Source organism: Eptesicus fuscus, chromosome 9 (genome assembly GCF_027574615.1).
Source record: "Eptesicus fuscus isolate TK198812 chromosome 9, DD_ASM_mEF_20220401, whole genome shotgun sequence".
In the NCBI taxonomy this organism is placed as follows: domain Eukaryota; kingdom Metazoa; phylum Chordata; class Mammalia; order Chiroptera; family Vespertilionidae; genus Eptesicus; species Eptesicus fuscus.
Genome location: NC_072481.1, coordinates 61,051,462 through 61,076,931, shown reverse-complemented (window position 1 = coordinate 61,076,931; position 25,470 = coordinate 61,051,462). Strand labels below are relative to the sequence as shown.

The 25,470-nt window shown below is 38.8% G+C and overlaps 1 long non-coding RNA gene across 1 annotated transcript; it reads left to right on the top strand.

The window, feature by feature from the left end:
- Positions 1-11,854: 11,854 nt before the first annotated feature.
- On the top strand, positions 11,855-18,239 carry LOC129150388 (uncharacterized). The gene is made up of 3 exons (XR_008557131.1): positions 11,855-11,936; positions 17,156-17,341; positions 18,073-18,239. It is a non-coding gene; the product is annotated as an uncharacterized LOC129150388 (long non-coding RNA).
- Positions 18,240-25,470: the final 7,231 nt, after the last annotated feature.

The window sequence follows — 25,470 nt, the reverse complement described above, 5'->3', positions numbered from 1 at the left end:
GATGGAGAAGTGACTGTACTTTACAAGACCGTGTGGTTGACAGTGAAAGCTGGCTTTCACCCACCTTCCATTCCAGTCTTTGGAAAGAGGGATACCGAAGTTCAAAGTAAGGAGCTTCCTTTTAGAGAAGTGATCCTGAAGTTGTATGTATTGCATCTATTCATGTTCCATTAATCATATGACTTCAAGATAGGTTTCTACTTGAGTCTAAAACTTAGCAACTCCAGAGTCCAAGAGATTGTTTCCTTATGCCTTGTACTTATGTTATTAGTAGTGTTTGAAATTACTTTTAATGATAGAGAGAAGTATGTTATAGATCCCATGATAGCAAGGTGAATGGGGGAAAAAGGGATAGGGAGAAAAGAGAGCTAAAGGCTCATGTAAGGCAATTTCTTTTTTTGGTCAGTGGATTGTCCCTGACATAAGGGCTTTAAAGCTAAATAATTATCCTGCCACAGGTTTCTAGTGCTGGTCTGGACCAACAAATGCAGAAGTTCACCTGGATCCTATATATACACCAGTCTCATTCATCACACTTACCAACAGTGGTTTTTAAAATTGTGTACACACATACAGTATGTAATACCTTAATCAATAAAGAAAGAAAAAAATTGTGTAAATATTGGTTTAATACCTGTCACCTGCACAGTATCATAAGCTGCAAGAAGGCAAGGACTTCATCTTTTTTGTTCAACACTATTTTTCTCAGTGTCAGCAAAGTACTGTACATATATTATGAACTAGATATACATACATATTTTTAATTTATTTCTTGAAAACTTTGAACTTAAAGTTGAAAGGATAGTATAATGAATATACATGTTCATTCACTAATTGTTAACACTTGCTATGCTTGTTTATTTTTATCTTTTTGTTTTCTTCCTGAATCCACTGAAAGAAAATTGTAGATACTATGACACTATTCCTAAATCATTCAGGAAGAAAAGAAAGAAGAAAGAGAGGAAGAGAGGAAGGAAGAAGGGGAGACATACATGCCAGATATCCTTTGAATTCATTTATTTCTAAATTTACAAGTACTTGAGGTTTATCTTCACTCCTAGGATAACTTAGCCCAAATCATATAGTAAGGATTTTTTGTTTCATAGATTATTTTTATAAGATAAGCTGAAGTCATTGGCATGAATATTATTTCTGAAAACTACAAAAATAGACTCAATTTCAGGATCATTTAGGAAGTTATTGTAAACCAAATAAATCTTAAAATTAACTTTTATAAGTATTTAAATGGATACAATTTCCACCAAAGTATAGTTGTTAGCTAAACAAGAAGAGAAAAATGGAAATGGCAAAAACTTAAATTGTGAAGATATAGCCTTTCTTCACTTTGAACTTTAGCAACAATTTTTACTGGGTACTTTTGCTTTACTTTGAGAAGGGTTATTAAAAATTGAGGTACTTATAAATACAGGTAAGAAAAATATCATCTTCAGAAGGTTCAACAGATCCTAGAGAATTTTTCTCCATTAGAGGAATCTACGCTCTAAAGAAGAGAAAGGTGCAAATTGACTGTACCTTCGTGACACCCACCAGCCAATCAGGAGTTAGTATGCAAATTAACCCAACAAAGATTGCTGGTTAATTTGCATACACAGACGCCAAGCTGCCAGGTGAGGACACAGGAGTTTCACACTGCCCCAGCCACTCCGGGTCTCTGGGCAGAGTGGTAAGGCACAAAGGCGGCTCCAGGCAGGAGCAAAGGTGGAAAGGTGGCTCTGGGCTGGAGCAAAGGCAGTGCTGACAGCCAGGGGAAGGAAGGCCCATTCTTGCACACGAATCTTCTTGCATTGGGCCTCTAGTAAATTATAAGTATTTTGATGATTTTTATAGATGATCATAGAAGAAATGGTAAAATATCAATAACCTCAAGACAATACTATAATCTATATATATAAAAGCCTAAGTGACCATCCGACTGTTCAACCATCCAACCGGTAGCTTTGATGTGCACTGCCCACCGGGGGCAGACCCTCAACACAGGAGCTTCCAAGATGAGGTGACTTGGCAGTGGTGGTTCTTGGGAGATGCACTGTAGAACCAGAGAGGAGGGAGCCCAGGGTGCGTCACCCAAGAACCACCCTCTTGCCCCCCAAGGCCCCTTGGGGATGTTGGACTGCCGGTTTCAGCCCAATCTCCACAGGACAGGCCGAAGAACCACACCTGCCAGAGGGACCCCACTCAGTCTGCAGACACCCTTCAAGCCCTAGAACTGCCCCAGGTACAGCTGGTTGGGGAGGGACCACAGGAGGCTGGCTCCAAGGCATCTGGCCTTTCTCACCCAGTCCTGCCCCGCCGACCACCTTCTAATTAATTTCCTTTCAATGTGCAAGAATCTGTGCACCGGGCCTCTATTTAGATATAAGAAGTGGGATAAAGGAAGTAATAAGCAAGGGACCTACTTGTAAAAGCACAAATTAGGAATTTAATTTATAACAGATTTCTTCAAAAAATATACATAACACTGTTCTTCATGACGGACCTAATAACTTCTTAGGAACCAAGGTTTAGTCAATGGCAGTGCGGAGATAAAAACTTAAATTCATCTGACTGCGAAACAAAAATATTTTGCTCTACCTTAATGTTTAGTCTCTTATTTACCAAGGAGAATATTTAAGGAACAGAGCAGGAAATTCTGCATCAGGAAGGCTTATATGTTCTCCCCTCAAGATTAAATGGAAACATTATATTGTGTATGAATATTCTATATCAGAACATGGGCCAACAGATTTGTTCAAGGAGTGCTACAGTGTATATTTGCTTTATTCCTATACAGAGCTGGAAAGTTTCATACACATCTATACATATATGAATTACTTATACATGTTTTGGCTTTTTACTTATTTTACTAGAGGCCTGATGCTTGAAATTCATGCACAGAGGGGGGGTTCCCTCAGCCCAGCCTGCACCCTCTCCAATTGGGGACCCCTTGGGACTGCTGGCTCCTAACTGCTCACCTGCCTGCCAGCCTGATCACCCCTAACTGCCCTCCCCTGCCGGCCGGCCTGATCTTGCCCTCAATGGCCCTCCTCTCCTGATCTGGTTGCTCCCAACTGTCCTCCCCTGCTGGCCTGATCTCATCCCCAACTGCCCTCCTCTGCTGGCCAATTTGGTTCTGATTTGTCGGTTTCTATGCCAGTCAGCGTCAAAAGCTCTGTCTCCTAGGCAGCCATTGGCTCCCCATAGCACCCAGATTTGGTTCTGATTGGTCGGTTTCTATGCCAGTCAGCATCAGAAGCTCCTCCTCCTAGGTAGCCATTGGTTCTTCACAGAACCCACATTTGGTTCTGATTGGTCAGTTCCTATGCCAATCAGAATCTCTAGGCCTATCAATGGGGCCTGATCAGAAAGGTGGGGCTGATCAGCAGCCCCGGTGGAGGCCTGGAGAGAAATGGAGGCACAGCTGCTGGCCAGACTGGGAGAGAAAGAGAGAGGCAAGCGCTGATCAAAAGCTGCCACAGAGGCAACGGATCAGTCCCTGCTTCTCTCTTCAGGCCTCTCTCTGGCCCTGATTCACAGCCCCCTCAGCAGTCAGTGCTGGGGCACTGTGCCTGCGCTGGGTTGCCACAGCAACCCAGTGCAGGACTGACTTCCATTGGTCTAGCCTCGTGGTTACTGGTCATTACGACCCATGGTTTTTATATAATAGGATTTACCTTCATGGTAACCTTGCAAAGGAAGTAGTGAAAATCTTAGCATTCCCATTTCAAGGCAAGGAAATTAAGGAACATCAAGATTTCATGATTTCTCCAATGTCACACAATGTGTGACTACTGCTGAGAAGACTATCCACATCCCCTGGCCACCCCTCTATTAAGTAGTTTATTACCTAGGGATTCAGAAGTTTCAAGATCTTTAATATTACGATCAAGGGAGAAATTAAGCTCAATAAAAATTGCAAATAATTGTTATTAGGGAGTTAATTTAAATTTAATGTTATAGATCACATTAACTCTTTCTAAGTAAGACCCCCAAATCTGAGATTATGCCTGTCAGACTTGTCCTTTACAGCAGCAGCACACCACAACTTTTCTCACAACCTAATGTGTGAGAAAGACATGAGGAGAGAGTGAAGCTGTGCCTACTATCACTCAAGTTTGTTACAAAGTTCTAAACTGTTATCTAGATGACCTCTCAGTATTTTTGGAGTCTCTTTAAAAATCAAATGGAAATACATGGTCCCTGTCCACAGAAAATAAAATAAAACAAAGGAAAGTGAAAACGAAATGGAAACAAAAAGTTGGGGCAGATATAAATGGGACAGTATATTCACCATAGATTAAGAAATCCTGGTTTGGGAATACAGGATTGAATCAGTGTATCAGCTTTGGAACATAGCAAGAACTGAAAGATTAATAGATGACAGTGTGCTGTAGGTGAATGCACAATGAGTCACAGAGGAAAAGGAGACCAATGACAAGGATGTGGAAGAGCCTGAACCAGAAATGTGATATTCCTTCAGTAGCATGACTCAGCTACTGATCTTATCACTCCCTTGGCTCCCCTCTTCTTTCCCCCTGGGGACTATATATGGGCTATTTCATTTACCCAAATCTCTAAAATAAACATTAAAGGGAAAAGTAGTAAAAATAAATAACACAATATAGAAATAAATGAAGAAATTTTAAAAGTACTTTAGATCTCTCCAAATTGAAAAAAGCCAAAAATATCTCCAGAGATTTCTAAACTACAAAGTGAAGAAGGCTATTTTTATTATGGTTTGTAGAGTTATAGCTAGAATTAAATAGATAAAGTCATATATGTGTATGAATTTTTGTGAAAATGAGCATATCTGCTCACAAAGTGTGTGTGAATGTGTAACATACCATTTTTCTATCTTTCTAGCTCTTAATATAATTTCTTTGACAATCTCATTGCTAGTAGATTCAAGTTCAGTCTCTCAAGGGAAGTGGTGAAAAAAATATAGCTCTTTTTGTAGAATGATAAAATAGAGCAGATAGTCTATGAGCAGATTGGTATGTACAATTTCCAAGTAAACTCCAAGGCAGTAAAATATGGAGATTAAAAACAAAAACAAAACAAGTTGCCTAGAAACATCATGGAATTAAGGAAACATGTCTACCTCAGATAACATATTTCTATATGATAAATTACTATAAGTCTCCCTAAAATAGTAGCTATTAATTAAATTGGGGCTATAAAATAAAAGGCTACTCATTTTAGAATTTTGCCACAGTGTCTCAGTAACATAAAGTTCTAACTCAATGTGAGATAAAGAACATGCTGCCTAGCAACCATTTTAACTAGTTCCCCTGAGGGTCTCAAAAAAAAAAAAAAGTGTTTGGAGGGGAAGAATTTGCTTTTGTTTTTATTCTTATTTCAAAGTTTAAGGATCATTCTTAACCAGTCTCTCTAATCATTTTTTTTCTCCTCATTATCTGAAAGAAATAATTTTTAAAAAGGGAAGATGGAAGGAAGGAGGAAGGAAGGCAGGAAGGAAGATTCAAAATCAGGTGCTTATGTTTATCATAGACTAGAGGCCCAGTGCATGAAATTGTGCGCAGGTAGGGTCCCTAGGTCTACCCTGTGATCAGGGCCATCTTTTGCCCGCTCTCCAGTCCCTAGTCCTGCCCCACCACCACCCACCCCAGTTCCCCATGGTTCCCCTGTGGGCTGGGAGGAGGGGCCAAGAGGTCTGCCTTCTGCCCACTTGCCAGTCCCCAGTCCTGCCCTGCTGTCACCCATCATGGTTCCCCATGGTTCCCCATTCACCATCCAGCGATAGGAGCCTGCAGGCCAGGGGGAGGGACCAAGCGGTCTGCCTTCTGCCTGCTTGCCAGTCTCCAGCCCCGCCCTGCCACCACTCACCCCAATTCCTTATGGTTCCCCATTGGCCATCCAGCCATCGGACCCTGAGGGCGGCGGGAGGGACCAAGAGGTGGTCAATGCACCGCATAGTGACTGGTTAATAGGTTGTTCTGGTCATTATGCTGTTATGGTCGCTGGCTTTTTATTATATAGGACTATAGGCCCGGTGCATGAAAATTCATGCACTTGGGGGGGGGGGGTCACTCAGCCCAGCCTGCACCCTCTCACAACCTGGGACTCTCGGGTAGGGTCCCTAGCCCTGGCCTGAAATCAGGGCCTATCAGAGCTTTCCTTCCCCGGGCTGCAGGCAGCTGGCCCCACCCCCACTGCTGCCACTGCTTGCCATCTGTGCAGCGCTGCCCTCCCTCCCCTGCCACCAGTGGCCTCCCTCTGCAGGTGACAGGGTGAGGTGCAATGGCTTGGCTGGCCTGGGCCTCCCTCTTTCTTTGCTGGGAAGCGGGGCCAGCCCTGCAAGGGGCTATCTGCCTACCTGATTGCCCCTAACCACTCGCCTACCTACCTGATCACCCCTAACCACTGGTCTGCCTACCTGATCACCCCTAACCACTGGTCTGCCTACCTGATCACCCCTAACCACTGGTCTGCCTACCTGATCACCCCTAACTTCCTCTGCCTGCCTGCCTGATTGCCCCTTACCACTTGCTTGGGGGCGGGGCCAGCACTGACTTCCGGTTGGTCAGCCTCTGGTCATTACTGGTAGTTACGACCCAAGGTTTTTATATATTAGGATAGGCATATATACCTTCCTGTGAAATACTCGTAAATCAAATTCAGAGTAATGGCATTGGCTTGACAGACTACAAGTCCATTAAAATGTGTGACAGGAAAGAATGTATGTTGGTGGCATTTCTGGCCCCAGGACTCAAGGGCATGTTTGAATCTCTGTCTACTTCATGAGGCTATCGCTCACCAGGAAGGTGTTCTCATAAAGGAAATGCGGCAGGTTAGGTCACTCTCATCCTTCCAGACTTCCTGGTTACGTAAAAGCACATTCATAAAACACGCACAGCCTATTTTCCTAGGCTGCCCTGTCATGTAGAGCCCTGCCAGCGGAGGGGAGAGAGGTGTTTGATGGTGTTACAGAAACAGTAGCTTTAAGTGTTTCCTCTGAGAGAGACAGAGAGACCCAGTTTTCACTATATATCTGTCACATGATCTTTATGAATTTGGGATGGGAGAACAAAGTGTGGATTTCAGGTTAAATTCCAGAGTTAAAACGATGTGTTAATGAAGCTGAAGGAAGCAAAAATGATGATATAAAATGGTGAAATAAGCAAAGCAGAAGACATGGTGAATCTGGAGTATGGCGGTAAATTATATAAATGAGATGCTTAGAAACACTATTTCCATCTTCTTACATTATGCAATTGTTTTTATAGGGCTTGACTCCATTTTAATACTCTCTTGCCAATTGGGTTTAATAAACATAGTTTAGGAAACCGGCAATATGAAGGTGTTTCAACAATAACAATTCGTTTTTATAATCATTGTGAGTAATATAGAAACGACGTTTCTTCTGGAGTTTATTCTGAGCCCTGGGTTCATTTGCAGTTCTGCCACTGACCCGACATGAAACAAAGAATTTATTTGCTGGTTAGTACTTCCCTGAAGTGTGGAGGAGAAAGTGGTTGCATTGCTTTAAATTACCCGAGAAATTGCCATAATTTGCCACTTCACAATGCAAGGCAGAATTTCCAAAATTTGACTTTGACCTCAATGATGAGTTTAAATGCCAAGACTGTTTTAACTGCTGAAGCCTAAGACATTGCAAGTGAGGAGAAAAATGGTACTCTGAAATATGCCACTTTGACATACATATTATTGTGAATTAAAGTTACTTAAGAAACTTTAATTTTTTAAGGATACTCTGACCCTTCTTTGTTCCACAGAAATCAGGAAATAAATGTACCATGTAAAGGTACCCTCTCTATACCAGGAGGATAAAGGGTATCCTTATAGCCAGTGATTGGGAAGTGAAGGACAAAAGGTTGCATAAACCAATATTGTTAAATATTTATTAATTTGCTACCCTAAGCCCAGATCCCTTGGCTTTGTCAAATTTTCACAAATTTATTGTTTCCTTGTCTAAAGGATATAAAAACTGCCTGTTTTTGATCATGGGGATTCTCATGTTTTTATGGGCTTCCATACGTATGAAATTAAATTTGTTTTTTCCTGTTAACCTGACTTATGTCCATTTAATTATCACACCAGCCAAAGAACCTAAAAAGGAGGAAGGGAAAGGTTTTCCATCCCTATAATATGCACAGAACTCCATTAGTTTAGATTATAATGAAGACATTTTGATACATTATTCTATGTATTTCAGCATTTTATAATCTACTAGAATAGTATCTAAACAAAATATTTTGTGAGTTAGGGAGGCTTTTTCCAATTTTATATTTTTTATATTCTAGTTCTTCATGTTTCCTAAAAATTAATAATGCACGAGAAAGCCTACAATACCTTGACTAGCATTTTTCTTTAAATATTATTTTTGAAAATGTTTGAACTATGAATAGTTGTGCACAATACTTCTGTTGGAAATAAAGCTTGGTATTTATCCATTTTCTCTTTGATGCTAATGCTATGCAGAGTGGTTGGCTATTGAATTCTTCCCAAAAGTTATGAAACTTACAATTTCATGAAAAATCACAGCTCTTTGAAGGATTGATTTGCATGCTTAGTAGAAGATTGATTACCCCCCCCCCCCAGTGGCTTTGTGTGTTTTTTTATTGATGAAGTTTTTACAACTAAAGATATCTTATATATATATATATTTTTTTGTAAATTCCATGACAACCCTAAATTAAGTCCACTAATGTATAAATGAAATTATTCTATGGATAATATCAGAGAGCATTTCATTTAAATTGTACACCTTCAAAGGACATTTTAACTTGTTCCCACCTAAGATTGGAGTCTTATTTGAAAAATTCTACTGCTTTATTCATCCTGGTTTCCTATAAAGAATGAGAAAAAATACTTAACTTATATAGCTGAGGATGTTATAATGAGGAAAAAATTACAGTTGTTTACAAGTAAGCTAAAACACGTGCAATGATGATGCTGTTGAAGTAAGATGTGAGTTGTATTTTTAAAATACTCCATATTATTAATAATACTAAATGCAAACTTCTCTTCCATTTCTCCTTTATGGGTAAGGCCTTTGGTGATGGTCTCAGCTCTGCGGCATCTTTTGATTATTTCATAGCAATTTCATACACGGCACAGGTACATACTTTTGGAACTGTTTTAGGTTCACAGTGAAATTGAAAGGATAGTACAGAGATTTCCCATAAACCACCTAAGCATGCATATGCACAGCCTCTCCTTTTATAAACATCCCCCACAATAGTGATTTGTACATTTGTTACACTTAATGAACCCACATTGACACATCATTATCACTCCAAGTCGATAGTTAATGTTAGGGTTTCCTCTTGGTGTTGTACATTCTATAGGTTTGGACAAATGTATAATGACACGTATCTGCCATTGTAACGCTGAAGGGTGCCATTTTGGCATAAGTATTATTTCAATTTAAAGACACTTGAAAAACAGCAGATGTAAAGATGGGTGGTCTAGTCTCCTTTTCTTTCTGAAAACAAGAGATACAAATTCCCATGTAAAAGACAACTTCTATTTACTAGGAGAAAAGAAACATTTTTTAATGGGAGTTAAAGTCAAGAAAATTCTGTACAAACAGACCTTGTCAAAACAATTCTTGCCGAAACCGGTTTGGCTCAGTGGATAGAGCGTTGGCCTGCCGATTGAAAGGCCCCAGGTTCAATTCCGGTCAGGGGCATGTACCTTGGTTGCAGGCACATCCCCGGTGGGGGGTGTGCAGGAGGCAGCTGTTCGATGTTTCTCTCTCATCGATGTTTCTAGCTCTCTATCCCTCTCCCTTCCTCTCTGTAAAAATCAATAAAATATATTAAAAATAAAAAACAATTCTTATCTTCCTTTCACCTCCCTATATAGTTTAGTTACAATTCTTCAGTGGCCTCTCTTTGTTCAACCCAATATAAAAGTATGTGGGTTTTGCCATTTCTTTGGATGTTCCTTTCTCATGGGTACTTCTGTGCCACATAAAGCTTATATAATAAGCGTGTATGCTTTTCTTCTGTTAACCTGTTTTATGTCAATTTAATTCTCAGACCCAAACCCTAAGACTGTAGAGATAATTTTTTTTTCTTTTCTACGGTATCATACAGAGTAATTTCACTGCCCTAAAAATCCTCTGTGTTCTGCCAATTCATCCCTTTCTCCTCTCAACTCTTGGCAACCACTGATGTTTTTGCTGTCTTTATAGTTTTGCCTCTTTTAAGAATGCCTTATAGTTTATCTGTGCTTTTTTTGAAAGACCAAAAAATATATTTTTCTTTTCTCTAACTTTCCCCCAAATAGTAAATATTATAAAAATACTTTTCTAACTAAGTTGATTTGGACACAATTAACAAAGTAAAGAAATTAGAAAGAAAATAAAAATATTACAAAATTGGTAAACTGTTAGGCTTATGTTTATGTAAGGCAAGCTTGCTAAATTACAGCAAAGAATATCTTTTTCACTGTCTACACAGCCCAGAGGAAGCAAAGGCAAAAAGTTAATTATGCTTTAATCCTCAGTGGGGCTTGCTGGCTGTCTCCATTATATACATACAATTTTAACTTTCTAAATATACTGCAGAGTGGATATTGCTATTATCCTCCTTTTTCAGATGAAGACATTGACAATCATTGGATATAAGTAGTTTGCACAGGATCACATAGCAACTAAAGGCCACAACAGTAAATCCAACCCAAATCTGTCTGTTTCTAGTTATCTCAAGTATCAATTCATCCTCATCTCTTATGACCACTTGATCAATAACTCCTATGAATTTTAGGCTTTAAATACTGTGATTTCTCTGACACAGAGAACACATAAAACTTTGTTCGTCCTATCTCTTCCTTTAACCACTGCCTCATTCTTCTATTACCCTTTACAGAAAAACACCCCCAAAGAGTTTCTCTTTCTATTTCTTCACTCTATTGCTTGTAAGTGAATTCTAATCAGGTAGGTACAAGCAGCTCCTTGAGGAGGTAAAAGCTATCATTTGGGATATATTTGTATATTTTAAAAAATACCTTCAATATCAGTTTCAGTCTTTATGTGATAAATGTGAAATGTGTTGTTTAATTTATGCTGTATTATTAAGATTCAATTTGCTGGAAGTATGGTCTTTAGTATAAAAGGACTTTCTTATTTCTTTCCATGTTTCATTTGCTTATTTTACCTCTTTATTTCTACCTCTACTTCATGCATCAAATTACTGCTGGCTTCCCACATACATATTCAATTATATTTTTCATCAGAAATTATTGCAAATCACTTCAATTTAATAAAAAAAATCTGGTTATGAAAATTACTCAGTTCAAGAATGCATTGACATTGGATTCTCTTCCAAAGTAATCCCATGGTCTTCTTCCTTAGACATCAATGTGTATTTTTTACTTTAAACATGAGAGCGCACTGCAATTCCCTTTAATTTGGGTGCATATTTGCAAAACTAATTGTAAAACAAATGAAGCTTTATAAAAATCACCTCTCCCATAAAGCAAGATAATGTGAGAGAGGAAGAAACAGCATAACAATTGGAAGCAACCTGTCTTAGCAAGGTGATACATTCTTTGTACAGTAGAAATGTATAATCACCAAAGAGTTTTATCTCCTCTGAATGCTACATCACATAGGCATGTGTAAATGCCAACACACCTGCCCGAACAGTGAGAAAAGCAGAAAGGCTCCATCATTCATTCTTACACGGGGCTCAGTTTTTACCCTGAGGTGCTGTAGGCACTCATGTAACACCACATATTTTAAGACATTCAACACCTAGCATGAGTGTTCCTGCGCCAGAGCAGATTACTCAAAATAATGGCCTGGAGTGGTGCCTGTGCACTTCAGAGAACTGCCCAACCCACTGTTGGTTTCAAAAGGAGAGGCAGTTCCCTGAGAATGGACACTGCCAATCAACGTTTCAATGCTGTACCAAATCCTGCAAGGAAATCAGAGGACTACAAAAAAGGTAAGCATTTTTTTTTTCTTTCTGGTAGAACTGCACGAAGCATTCTAACCCAGAAAAGTAAGAAACAGCAATAAATAAATAAATAATCCAGAGACTAGGAAAAGGGCAAATTGATAATAATAATAATAAAAAAAAACACTGGAGGTAAGAAAAAAATGTTTTTTCAAACCTAATATTTGCTTGAAAGAAGAACACAATGAGAGAGAGAAACAGAGGAGAGAGAACATTTTCCTCCAAGATATTATAACAGAAAATTTCTACAAGATATATCTGCCTTCAGATTGTTTTAGTTTTGCTATTTAACTAAAGATCATTGTATAACATTCATAGTTTTGTTGTGATCAAGTTTGAAAAATACAATAAGGGATGTTTTTGGGAGAGTGGAAATCTGATAGTAATGGTATAATTGAACCTAGGCATCTTAGATGTTTGACCCTCCACATCTGAAAATATATATCAATTTTACTATATATTTATAAGACTATAACTTCCCATATGACTGTAAGTTAGTATTATGCCTCCTTTCCTCTTCAAAATTATCAGAAACAATAATGAAAAAAATATGTAAAATTTATTTTCAGAGAACCAAGGAAGTGTGCTGGTTACCTGAGCCTTGGGCAGCCCTGGGTGACTGGGCAGCTGCCATCCGAGGCTTGCCTGTGCCTCAGGCTGGCCCTGGGTGACTGGGGGACTGAGGGGACTGGGGATTCCAGAGGCAGGCGTGCGGCATGGCTGGACCTGCCTGGGGGCAGACCCAGCCGTGCCGCTTGCCTGCCACCCTGACAGGGCTGAGGGGACTGGGTGCTGCCATCTTGTGGCTGTGGGCGCCACCATCTTTGAGGGCATGGCAGTCAATTAGCATATTCCTTCCTTATTGGCTGTGGGTGCCGCCATCTTTGTGAGGGTGTGATGGTCAGTTAGCATATTCCCTCTTTATTAGGTAGGATATTAATATTTTATTGTGTATGTAAAAGAAACTCTTGAAGATTACAGAAGAAACTAATAACTAACAACCCAAGGTGGAGTGGGGGTGGGGCTGAAAATTGAATCAATGACAGTTGTGGAAGGGATTACATATTTTTATATATTTGTATATTTTGTTCTTAGACTATGAGAGCTATATTCTTTTCAATATATATTTTAGAGAACAAATGAGTGCACAAATAATCCTAAAACATTTTTACTAGATTACTTTCTGGAACTTTACTATTGTTGGTATGATTTAATTACATCTATTTCAATTAGTCTTATTAAAACAAATATAATCCTGCTCTGGCTGAGTGGCTCAGTTGGTGAGAGCATCATTCCCTACACTAAACGGTGGCAAGTTAGATTTCCAGCAAGGACACATACCTAGGTTACGGGTTCCATCCCCAGTCCGGGCACATACAGGAGGCAACTAATCAATATTTCTCTCATATGTCGATGATGTTTCTCTCTCTCTCTCTCTCTCTCTCTCTCTCTCTCTCTCTCTCTCTCTCTTTCTCTCTTTCTCAAAATCAAGGAAAACATATCCTCGAGTGAGGATTAAAACACACACACACACCAATATAATACTTTTAAAATTACTTTCATTACATTGAAATACATATATGACAGATAGGTAATTGTCAAAGCTTAAATACCTTCAAACACCTATGGAGTGTTTTGCTGTGGGATTTTTTACACTACTATTTTTTTAAAAAATTAAACAAGGTGTCCTTTGGAACAGCTAAAATAGAAACAGTTAGAAACCTTTTTTCACTCCTCTGTGGAAAGTGGAGGAAATGAATAATGGACACAGGTAATTAAAATGAAAGTTTTTGAATTACCTAAGATGACATTCAGCAATACCAAGAGGATATCCTTGGGAACATGCAGAAAAAGCAAGTATTCTTAACAGGAATGGGAAATAGAACAAGAAAAAAGAATGATCTTTTATTTAGACACCAGAGGCCCGATGCACGAAATTCCTACAAGAGTAGGCCTTCCTTTCCCCGGCTACCGGCACCAGCTTCCCTCTGGCACCTGGGACCTGGTCTTCCCTCACAGCCCCGGCTTCATCTGGAAGGTTGTCCAGAAGGATGTCTGGTCTAATTAGCATATTACACTTTCATTATTATAGTTAATGATAATAGTATTCCTTCTAGATTTAGTTCCTTGGTAAGAAATATATTGTTATGTGGGGGAGGAAGTTGTTCTAGGATTCATATGGCAGGCTGATAAAAATAAGAAAGAGATGTGCTTGTCATTGCTTTTGTAAAATTTTTTCCCCTAAAATATAACATGGAGAGAAGATAGAGGAGGGTATAGATGCCTGATAATGAATATGTACACGGACCATATGGTAAAATTGTAGCTCCCAAATGGCATCAGTTTCTAGGTAGCACTCTAATTTGGAATACTACTGATAATCTAATTTTGGATCTCTTTCAAGACCATCAGTGTATTTATCTCCTAAAGAACCACCAGAATTAATTTTCAAAGAAAGGGGAGTGAATATTAAACTTTAGTCTGGTGGTTATTGAATGCATTTAAAAAATAAACTATATGACTTACAGAATGTGTAATGGTACATGGCATGTGGAAGAAATGATGGATGAGATAACATACTGACACATTATTTTAAATCTTTTTTCTTCAAATGAGAACTCTCTTTGGGAAAAGGGTTAGATCAAAGGGTAATCATAAGTAGCTAGTGACTTCTTGCAGAGTACACATGTATATCACACACACACACACACACACACACACACACACACACACACACACATGCTCACACTATATGATTTTTTGGATAGCCAGAGATAGACACAGGTAATAAAAAGCAAACTCATAACTACTTACAATAAAGCCCTGAAATAAAGAACAAACCTTATTATAAGGACATGAAATTCCAAACGAAAATATAATTGGGTAGCTGCATTTTAAGGATGCATTGCTAAGCTAAAACATTATTGTTGTAACTTTATTACACACATTTAAAATTGAGCTTATTGTAAAGCAGTTTGGATTCTGTCTCTTTCTGCCTGTTTGCTCATTTAGCCCGCGTGTTTACCCCAATCCCTCCTTGATGAAGAACAACTCTCTCTCCTGATTGCCCAGGCAATGTGTGCCAGAGTTTACTCTCAATTTTCCACAAAGGGTGTCACATGGTCCCGATAAGACTTTCAGTCATAATTGTTGCCATAAATCATATATAGATCCTCACATTTTTTAAGTAATCCTAATTGTGTATGCATCAATTCCCAGCTAATAATATAATGAGGAAGACATCTTCCTGCCATGATTGTTCAGAAACTTGAAAAGGTCAAGAGCATGACTACTTAAAGCCTTCCAGCTTTGTTTTGAAATGGCCAGAATCAGTCAGGAAAAGAAAGTCATACAAAACTGTCTTTAATATATTTTTAACTTAAAAAAATTGTCATGCTTATAAAACAGCTTAATTATTTTTATTTTAGTTCCACCCTATTAAAAGACGACCAAGGCAAAACAGGAATGTTCTACTTGAGCAGGAAATGTTTTCCATTCTAAGTACAAAAACTATCCTTGAACAAAAATCAAACGATGCAAATGCAATACTTAGGAATTAACAATTCCTTACTCTACCATGCAAGTTTAGGGTAATCCAGTTTCCTATTTAGACTGCCTGGGGTCAAAATTTGGTCCACCATTTACTCAGCTGTGTGAGCTTCAGCAATTTCTAAACTGTAGAATGAGGTTAAAAAAAAAAAAAAAAAAGGAACACACACACACACACACACACACACACATACACTACTCCATGGATTGTTATGAAGATTAAAAGATTAAAGGAGGTAATATTGAAAAAAGTGTTTTGCACAGTGCCTGACAAAAAGAAATTAGCAATCACTCAATGTTAGTATTATTTTATAAACATAAAAGTAATCTAGGGATGACCTGAATTACTGTGTCACCGTTAGGAATAACTTTTCTTCCATTTTTATGTGAAATGGGGAAGGCAGCAAGTGAAAGTAGAGAAAAATATTTAAGACAAAAAAATAGTATACACTAGAGCTCAGAGACTTGTCATAATTCTGTACAATCTCAACACGTCCTTATCTCATGGAAACTTTCTCAAATTATGCCTACACGTTAAAACAAACAAAAACTTTATTATAACCTCCCTCCCTTGTTACTTTCCTATATATCCCCCTTTCTTTGCACTCACACTTCTTTAAATAATTGAACCTGTAGGCCACATTGACTTTCTCAGCATCTTCTCAGTGTTTAACCAATGATAATATGATTATAACCAAAATGATGTTCTTATTGATATTTCATAAATTTCTTGGGCACATTTCAATCCTCATCCTCCTCGAAGTCACTTGTTACCAGTTCATCCTTAGTTGACTTGAGGACTGTCTCTTGTAATAACATTTGATACAGTAAACTAATCTCTTTTGCTTTACATCTGTGGCCTTTCCTGGTTTTTCTCCTATTTCTATGGGCTATCTCTTCTTCCCAATCTCCTTTGCAAACTTCTTAAATGGTAATGTTCTTTATAGCTATTTCTATGCCCTCTTTTCTGCCTTATATCCAAGGGAAATCTCACTCACTCTCACGTTTCCAAGAGCTACATTTTCTCTCTAGCCCTTTTAGTGCCAGCCTCTTAGGCCTGGTATACGTGAAAAATGCCACGGCTTTTTTGACGAATTTGCACGTTTGTACTAAGAAATTTATATTAAGCTTAATACTTATTTGTTGAAGCTAGTTGTTTTTTTTTTACATACACTCTTAATACTTTCAGGTATGATAAAAAAGTTCATTTATGTTGTTATCTCTTCTATAAATTTATGAAAAAAAAGTAAATTTTAAAATTTATTATTAAAAATTTTAAACTTTTACATTCAGATTAGAAAATTTGTTCTTTAATATTTTTGACAGTATTAATTTTGTTACCATTAGTTTCTACTACTATTTATTAGCTCACCAACAAATTTTTATGCTTTTGCCATTATTTTTTAAATAGTAACATTGAATTTACTAAAATGTCCCACACACAATTTAACACGCGCACTTATGTTCAGGACAGCATGCACCATGAAGACCTTTTTCACATTCACCACACACTGCACGGCTTCTTCTTCGCTCCCCTCTCCCTGTTTCACACCTTTCGCTGCACACACAACAGTCCTTCTTCTTTCCAGGTAATGTTTTTTAACGGCTTCTTGTCGCACATGTTCCTCCGATTTCCCACATTTGTTATTTTTCTCTAGGAGCCATTCATTCCCAAGATCTTCAACAATACCAACAGTAAAATCCAAACGAGACATAGGGCTTTTCTCAGAGGGGAGGTCATCGGAAGTGTTTACGAAAAGAGGAACGATCTTGATAGCAATACAAAGACGGATGATACAAGGTCAACTTATGTAGATGTGGCATCCGCTCCGCAGTAAAAGCAGGTACGCTACAAAGCAGAAAATACCTTATGTTCTTCTAGCCAAAAAAACGAACATATATTTAATTTTCACAATGAAAATTAGTCAATAATGATTAGGAAGCAAGTACTAAAAATATGTCTACAAAACCTATGCCACGCACAGAAAAGAGAAGGCGTGAGCGTAAAAACACCCGGCCGACAGATGGGCCCGTGGCATTCTTCGCACATACCCCATGGGCCGATAGATCGGCCCGCGGGCACTAAAAGGGCTAGACTTACCTCCTGTACTTCCTGGAATTCTACCAGAAAACCTTCTGAAGCAGCTGCTTAAATGTCTCACAGTACCTGAAAGTCAATGATTTCAAATTGAAATCTTTCACCACTGCTTACCCTTTGAGGGTGTTTCTATTCTAAATTTCTCCAGCTCATTAAATGGTTCCCACTATGTCGTTGCTCAGTCAAAAGGCTGAAGAAATATCCACGACTCCTTCCTGTTCCTTAGAACCAACATCATATCATTGCTAAGCCCCATATTTTATGGCTCATATTGCCTATGTTCACTTAACTCTATTTCTGTGACTATTGCCATAGTTAAGCCACAAACACTGTGCTTGGATTACTACAAAGTGGCTTGACTGCTCTCTCTAGATCCATTCAGGCTTTCCCCATTCATTTTCCGCCCTCATCCAAATATCAGAGCTTTAAAACTGAAAATCTCATGGAGGTTTTTCTCCCCTTCTCTTTGATGGAAAGGTCACAAGAACGAAAGCAGCCACCCAAGGCGTAGAGTGGAAGTCACATGTTGCTCCACCAACCCCATCCGCTTAACCTGAGCCATTTGTATGTGATTTTTATCATTGCATTTTCAAATCTTATCATGGCAGCTTAACCTGCATTCAATACATACTAAATTTCCTTTATTAAACTTTCATGACTCTGTATTACAATTTTGTTTTTAATGTCTGTTTAATTTGATATATTTCATGTCTTAATCACCACTATGTCCTTAGCACCTAACACAGAGTCTAGGTAAAGAGGAATGAGTGAATAAATGAATTAACTAATTAATTAAAGCAAATCTCCACTGTAAACTTGGGGCATAGTGGACTAGACTTTAGCAGTTTTCTATGCTTAGTTCACTGCTCTTTCTCTTTGTATTCCATACATAACATTATTCCGCACAACAAGTGCCCAGCTATAACTTGAACTTCTAGCGCCACTAATCCCATCAGCAATACGGATATCTAAGCACATTGTGCTGAATGGAAGTTCCAAATATTTCCTTATATAGATTGGATGATCCGAGCAGTAGAGAGCCTTAAATCAAGGTTCAGAATGGGCCATTTTGTGCTGGCATGCTACATTTCCCTTTTTGCTTTAGGAAGATTATACAGCACACTGAAATGATACCTTCAGTACCGAATGATTTGGCACTCAGGAGAATTAAAAAAAAAAAAGGCTTTCCTTTATGGTTAAAAGTAAATTACAAAAAAAGGAATACTGGCAGGCAATCACTCTATTGCTATAGGAATGAAAGGAATTTCACAATGTGAGTAGTTTAGATTCATATAATTTGAAGAGCTATTGGCAAGTGGGAAATCACTCAGCAATCTAAAGAAGAGCACTAAGGCTATGAATGCAATTGTGTGTTCTCTCTCTCTCTCTCTCTCTCTCTCTCTCTCTCTCTCTCTCACACACACACACACACACACACACACACACACACACACTCCACAACTGTACTAAATGCAGATGTTCTAAGATAAAGATGGAAAGATTTAACTCAAAATGTATTACATTTTTGTTTTTAAAAGAATGCCTGACTGTATACATATTCTAGACATTTGGCTTATAAAATATAAATATAAAACTAGAGCTAAAATAAGGTCATCTGACATTAGGTGATAAAATTTAAAATCTGATGACTTTGGATATACTCTGTTATGGATTAAATTGTATCCCATCAAAATTCATATGTTGACCTAACCCCCCACTATGTCAGAATATGACTTTACTTTGAAATAGGGTTTTTGCAGATGATCAAGTTAATATGGATTCATTAAGTTGGGACTTAAACCAACATGACATGTATTTTAAAAGGGAAAATTTGGGTATGGACACGCACGCATGGAGAACACCATGTGAAAATGAAGGCAGAGTTCAGGGTGATACATCTACAAGCCAAGGAACGTCAAAGATTCCCAGCAAACTACTTAAGATAGGAGCGAGGCATGCAACAGATACTCCCTCACAGCACTGGAAAGAACCAACCCTGCAGAGACATTGATCTCCAGAACTGTGAGACAATACATTTCTGATATTTAAACCACCCAGTCTGTGGTACATTGATACAGCAGCCCTAGCAAACTAATATCTTCCCTGATGATTTTATGATTGTTTAAAATGCCATTTTTATTTATTTACTTTTTTTCTTTTTCATTTTTTATTTGACTCTATTACAAGTGTCTCCCATTGCCCCCTTTGCCCTGCCCCTGCCCCTACCAGGCCTTTACCACATTATTGTTGGTGTCCATGGGTATGCAAATGCACATATATTCTTCTATTGATCTCTTCATGACCTTCCCACCCACTTCCCCTCTGAGATCTGTCAGTCTGTGCCCTTTATCTACGCCTTTGGTCCTATCTTGTTTTGTCAGTTTATTTTGTTCTTTAGATTCTGAAAGATTCATGGTCAGCTCAGCAGGGCCATCTAAAGCAATGCTCAATAATTACTATCAAGGAGAGAGCATCAAGAAGAACTAAAATATTAAACTCTTTGCTGGAGGAGTCAGAGACTTACTCTGCAAGATTCAAGGAGCCCAATGATTCTTTTTCAGGGTTATTGCATATCATTTTACAGTATAGGTGAACAATACTGCACAGCCCTTTCAATCACTATTCATATAGTAGACGCCGCAGATTTATACACATACTAATTTCTGACAGACGATATCAACATCTCATATCCCAACAATGTCAATACATTGTAATTTTATGACATGTGGAAGTACAATGCCTTGAGGAAGGAGCACCTTCTTCAAATTTGCACAAAGATTATGAGCAAGAAGAAGTTCTGATATGTCCATTCAGAACTATTACTTTCAAGTTCTATTAATGACATCTAAAATCAGAATTTTATTTCTTTAAATTAAAAAAGAGATTACAAATTGTCAGCTTAAGAGTCACATTTGGCTTGAAGATATGTAGTTTATTTTGCATACTTTGTGTTTTAAACATCTCAGCCAATGTATAAAAACTGAGTAATTTACATTAAAACCTAGCTATTTGGCTTCTTTTGGAAAATAACCAGAAAATTTTGCTGCAAGAACCTGCATTCTAACCTGGAAGGGATAAGCTGGTGGTAAGTGGCAGTGGGATGGGGTGTGTACTCACACTAGGCGCACCACAGTCCTACACACCAGGACTGAGTATCAGGTGGCATGTCATCAAGTTGTCCATCTTGTTTATCTGATAGCACAGCAAAACAAACAAATGAGCATATTTCTCTAGGCACATGCCTTAACTAAAGTAGGGAAATGAAATAGAGAGACTGACATTTCAAGAATATTATAGAGCAGCTCATTGGCCCCATCAATTTCCTCTTGTTTGTAGCTTACTCCTGAGGCATTTTGGTTTGAGACCCTAGGATAAGGAATCTCATTCTCTCCAACACTCCTAGGAGGAGCCAGTTAGCCTTATCATTGATTAGGATCTTGCAGGGGATGTGCTTGTCAGATGCACGGCAGCCCCTGTAGGCATGTGGTGAGAGCAGGATTGAGAAAGCAGAGAAGGGAGGGAAAAGTATCCAGAACAAGGTCAGTGTCTAGGGAGGGTCTTCCTGGGATAGACTGCAGATCATGAGGCTTGTTCTTACTGACATTCTTTTTTTTATTATTAAGGTATTAGATGTGTACATATTCTCCGATTGCCCCCCACCCCACTCCCATACATGCCCTCACCCCCCAGTGTCTTGCGTCCATTGATTATACTTATATGCATGCATACAAGTCCATAACTTTATCTTATCATTGGACTTATCTCCTTCTCAGTATATTGAAAAGGAAATATTGACTATGTTTACTGGTCTCTTCACCCCTCTTAGATTTCAGGCTTGTACCCTTACCTGGTTCTCTTACATTAATTCAGCAGTGCATTGTGACTCTGTGACTGGATGCCATCTTTCCACTCCACCTCCGTCCTGTTCCACCTCATCCAACACAAATGTTTCCTCCTCCAGGACAAAGTTTCTTTCTCTTTCCCTGGTGGGGAGACTAGAGAGTTCCTATGTATAGTCTCATCTACAACGCTTCTTATGCCACTGGATCAAGGGAGGTCATGTTGAAGACTAAAGAAGCCTCATAGCTCAGCCCTCCACATGGGGGAGTTTTGATGTGTATATGTGTTTTTGAAGAACTGGCATCAAGGCTGAGTTATCTTGGTTTCTATAGCATTAGCCATTAAAACCCCAAATGCCCCCACAGCACAGACAGGGCCTGTGCCTATTCTTTTGCACACAGACACATGGGAATGCCTGCATACACACAGAAATATCCATACTTCCCTCTGTATTTGTACATGTTTCTCTCTAGGAAAGAGTGTGTATAATGATCTGATTTCACTCCTGTTAGTAATGTAATGGTCTGGATACAGTAATTCCTGTTCAGCAGGAACTCACATATTTGGTACATCATCATATATGCATTAGAACACACATGTTTAAGGGAAGTATAAAGAAATGTATTATTAAAAATGTAAGCATACAAGTGAACCGCATTTTGATCCAAATATGAAACAACATGAAAACTAGAACCAGGATCATATAATCTAATACACAACATATCACTTATGTGGTTTTGGCCTAGTTATTTAACTTTCTCTAAGCCTCAGTTCTTCCCTTTTTATATCCTTACCTATCGCATAGTCTTGCTGTGAGTAAGCATCAAGAAAAGAATAGTGAATCAGAAAATGTTTTATAAATGATGTGAAGTAGGATTCTGTAAATATAAAGCACCATCATCAAATATATTGCATTAAAAAATTACTGCATTTAGAAAACTTCTATGTGAATAGTATTTGTATGTGCACACATGCATGTGTGTGGCAGTTCAATATTCTGAGGTAGATTTTAATTGCCTATATTAATGGATGTGGAAATTGAAGATGAGAGCAAAGAAATGTGCACAAAGTTATATGGTCAATAATAGATATCTGGGGCTTAAAATCCACATCTAAACAAACTATCAACACACAAAAGCAAAACAAATCCAAAGTTTCAATGATTCTATTTTTCTAAAATAGTACTTCTAAAGGTTGAATAATAACAGCTATCAGAATAATCTACCACCCTAAAATATGCTACTTTAGCATATGGATTATTCTGAGTTGAAGGCAATTGCGAATCAATAGACAAAGAAAGAAGCCTTCTTGGATCTTTTAGTCTTCTGACTAAAAGCAAAAACTTCTGAAAAAAGAGACTGACTTAAATCCCCTTTCTGGGGGATTTCATGGCCATGACTATTAGTCTGCACAGACAAATCTTACTAAGAAAACCTTCGTCTTTCATTAGTTTCCCATATTATCAACCCACAACTTACCCAACCCGCTAAGAGCTCCAATCCCCCTTTTTCTTTGTTTAGTTACTTCTCTACAATTTATCACCGATTGTTAAAATAGTTTAATCACTTCTTGGGACTTTTATCTTTTTTGTGTAGCCCCTGTGCATATAAAATTAAAAACTTCAATCAAGTGTGTATGCTTTTTTTCTTCTGTTATTCTGTCCTTTGTTAGTTTAATTCATGGTACTCAGTAAGTGAATGTAAGAGGGTAGGAAAAAAGTTTTTCCTCACCGACAATGGCATTTCATATTATTTGATACTAGAGGCCCAGTGCACATATTTGTTCACCAGTGGTGTCCCTCAGCCTGGTCTGCAGGATGGAGCTGAAACTGGCTCTCTGACATCCCCCGAGGCTGCAGGTCAGGCCGAGGGACACCACCGGTGCACAATTGGGGTGGGAGGGACTCTGGAGGTTGGCCAGCCAGGGAGGGACAGCAGGAGGACTCCAAGGCATGTCTGGCCCATCTTGCTCAGTCCCCAGCAGCAAGCTAACCTACCAGTCAGAGTGTCTGCCCCCTGATACTGATAGTCAGTGCATGTCATAATGGTTGACTGGTCGACTGTCTGCTCCCTGGGATTCAGCCCACATCATAGTGAGAGGTTGAGCGGCCTTAGCATATCATTATCATATTATGCTTTGATTGGTTGAATGGATGACCGGACACTTAGCATATTAGACTTTTATTATATAGGATAATTATGTTACATCTTATTGTTCTTATCTTTCATGAACATTTTTATTGTCTTGGTTCTGACTGATATTTACATATACTTTTAATAACATTGTTTCAAAAAGAACAATGTATAACACATATAAAATATACTTAACTGTATTATAAGTCAAAGAAATGTAAATCAAGTCATGATAAACTATTTTTTTCAACTATCAGACTGACAAAAATTCAAGAACATTAAATCTCACAGGGATATAGAAAAACTGGATTGAACACATTTTTTTGAGGATTAAAGATAAATTATTTTAGAAATCTGTAATGTTAATTACAATTTAAAAATCTCCTCACCTTGATTCAGGAGTTCCACTTTGTAGAATCAGTCCTACCAAAATGATAACAAAATTAAACTCACCTCTCTACATGTGTAAAAAATGTGCACAAGTATGCACACTGCAATTTTGTTTGTTAGGGTGAAATAAAGCTGATGCACACTGAGGATCCACCAACTAGGAAAGTGGTCAAAATAATATAATCTGTTTATTATTGTAATATCATGTAGCTATTTAAAATGCATTGATTGAAGAATGCAAAGTTAGGTAAAAAGCCAAAATAAAATTATATTTTTATAGTCTTACTAGAGGCCTGGTGCACGAATTCATGCACTGGTGGGGTCCAGTCAGCCCACCCCAATGGGGGCTGATTGGGGGCTGGGCCAGCCAGGGTGAGGGACCATGGTTGTTCTGGTCATTCTGGTTGTTCTGCCATTCAGTCACTGGGCTTTTATTATATAGGATTACAGGCCCAGTGCATAAAATTCATGCATGGGGGGCTGTCCCTCAGCCCAGGCTGCACCCTCTCCAATCTGGGACCCCTCGGGGGATGTCCGACTGCTGGTTTAGGCCCTATCCTGCAGTATTGGGCTAAACCGGCAGTTGGACATCCCTCTCACAATCCGGGATTGCTAGCTCCTAACCACTCATCTGCCTGCCTACCTGATTGCCCCTAAGGATTCTGCCTGCCAGCCTGATAGCCCCCTAACCGCTCCCCTGTCAGCCTGATTGATGCCTAACTACTCCCCTGCCAGCATGTTTGTCTCCAACTGCCTTCCCCTCCTGGTCCGATTGCCTCCAACTGTCCTCCCCTGCCAGCCTGATTTCCCCCAACTGTCTTCCCGTGCATGGCTAAGGGGACTGAGGGACTGAGGCTGGATGAGGCATGTGGCATCTGCCACTCCCCAGCAGGGCTGAGAGGACTGGGGGACTCCAGCTGGATGAGGTGGGACTGAGGGGACTGGGTGCCACCATCTTATAGCTGCCGCCATCTTGTGAGGGTGTGGCAGTCAATTAGCATATTTCCTCTTTATTAGATAGGATTAGTCAGCTCAGACAGCCATAACACAATATCATAAATTTGTGTGGCTTAAACAACAGAAATGCATTTTTCTCACAGTTCTGGAGGCTGGAATTTGGGGTCAGGGAACCAGCATAGCATTGTCCCATACATCAGAAAGTGGTGGATCAATTGCCAGTCAGGGCACAAACCCAGGTTGCAGATTCAATACCCAGTCCAGTGAGTGCAGGAAACAACAGAACAATGTTTTTCTCTCTCTCTCCCTTCTTTTCTCTGAGATAAGTTAAAATGAATAATAAATAAATAATGTTCTCTAAGTATGGTTTTAACAGGAAAGGCATTAGTGATCTATGAAGTGAAAAACTCGTTATAAAACATATACAGCATGACCCCATTTAAAAATATATTTATTGATTTCAGAGAAGGGAGAGGGAGAGATAGATAGAAACATCAATGATGAGAATCATTGATCAGCTGCCTCCTGCACACCCCTACTGAGGATCAAGCCCAAA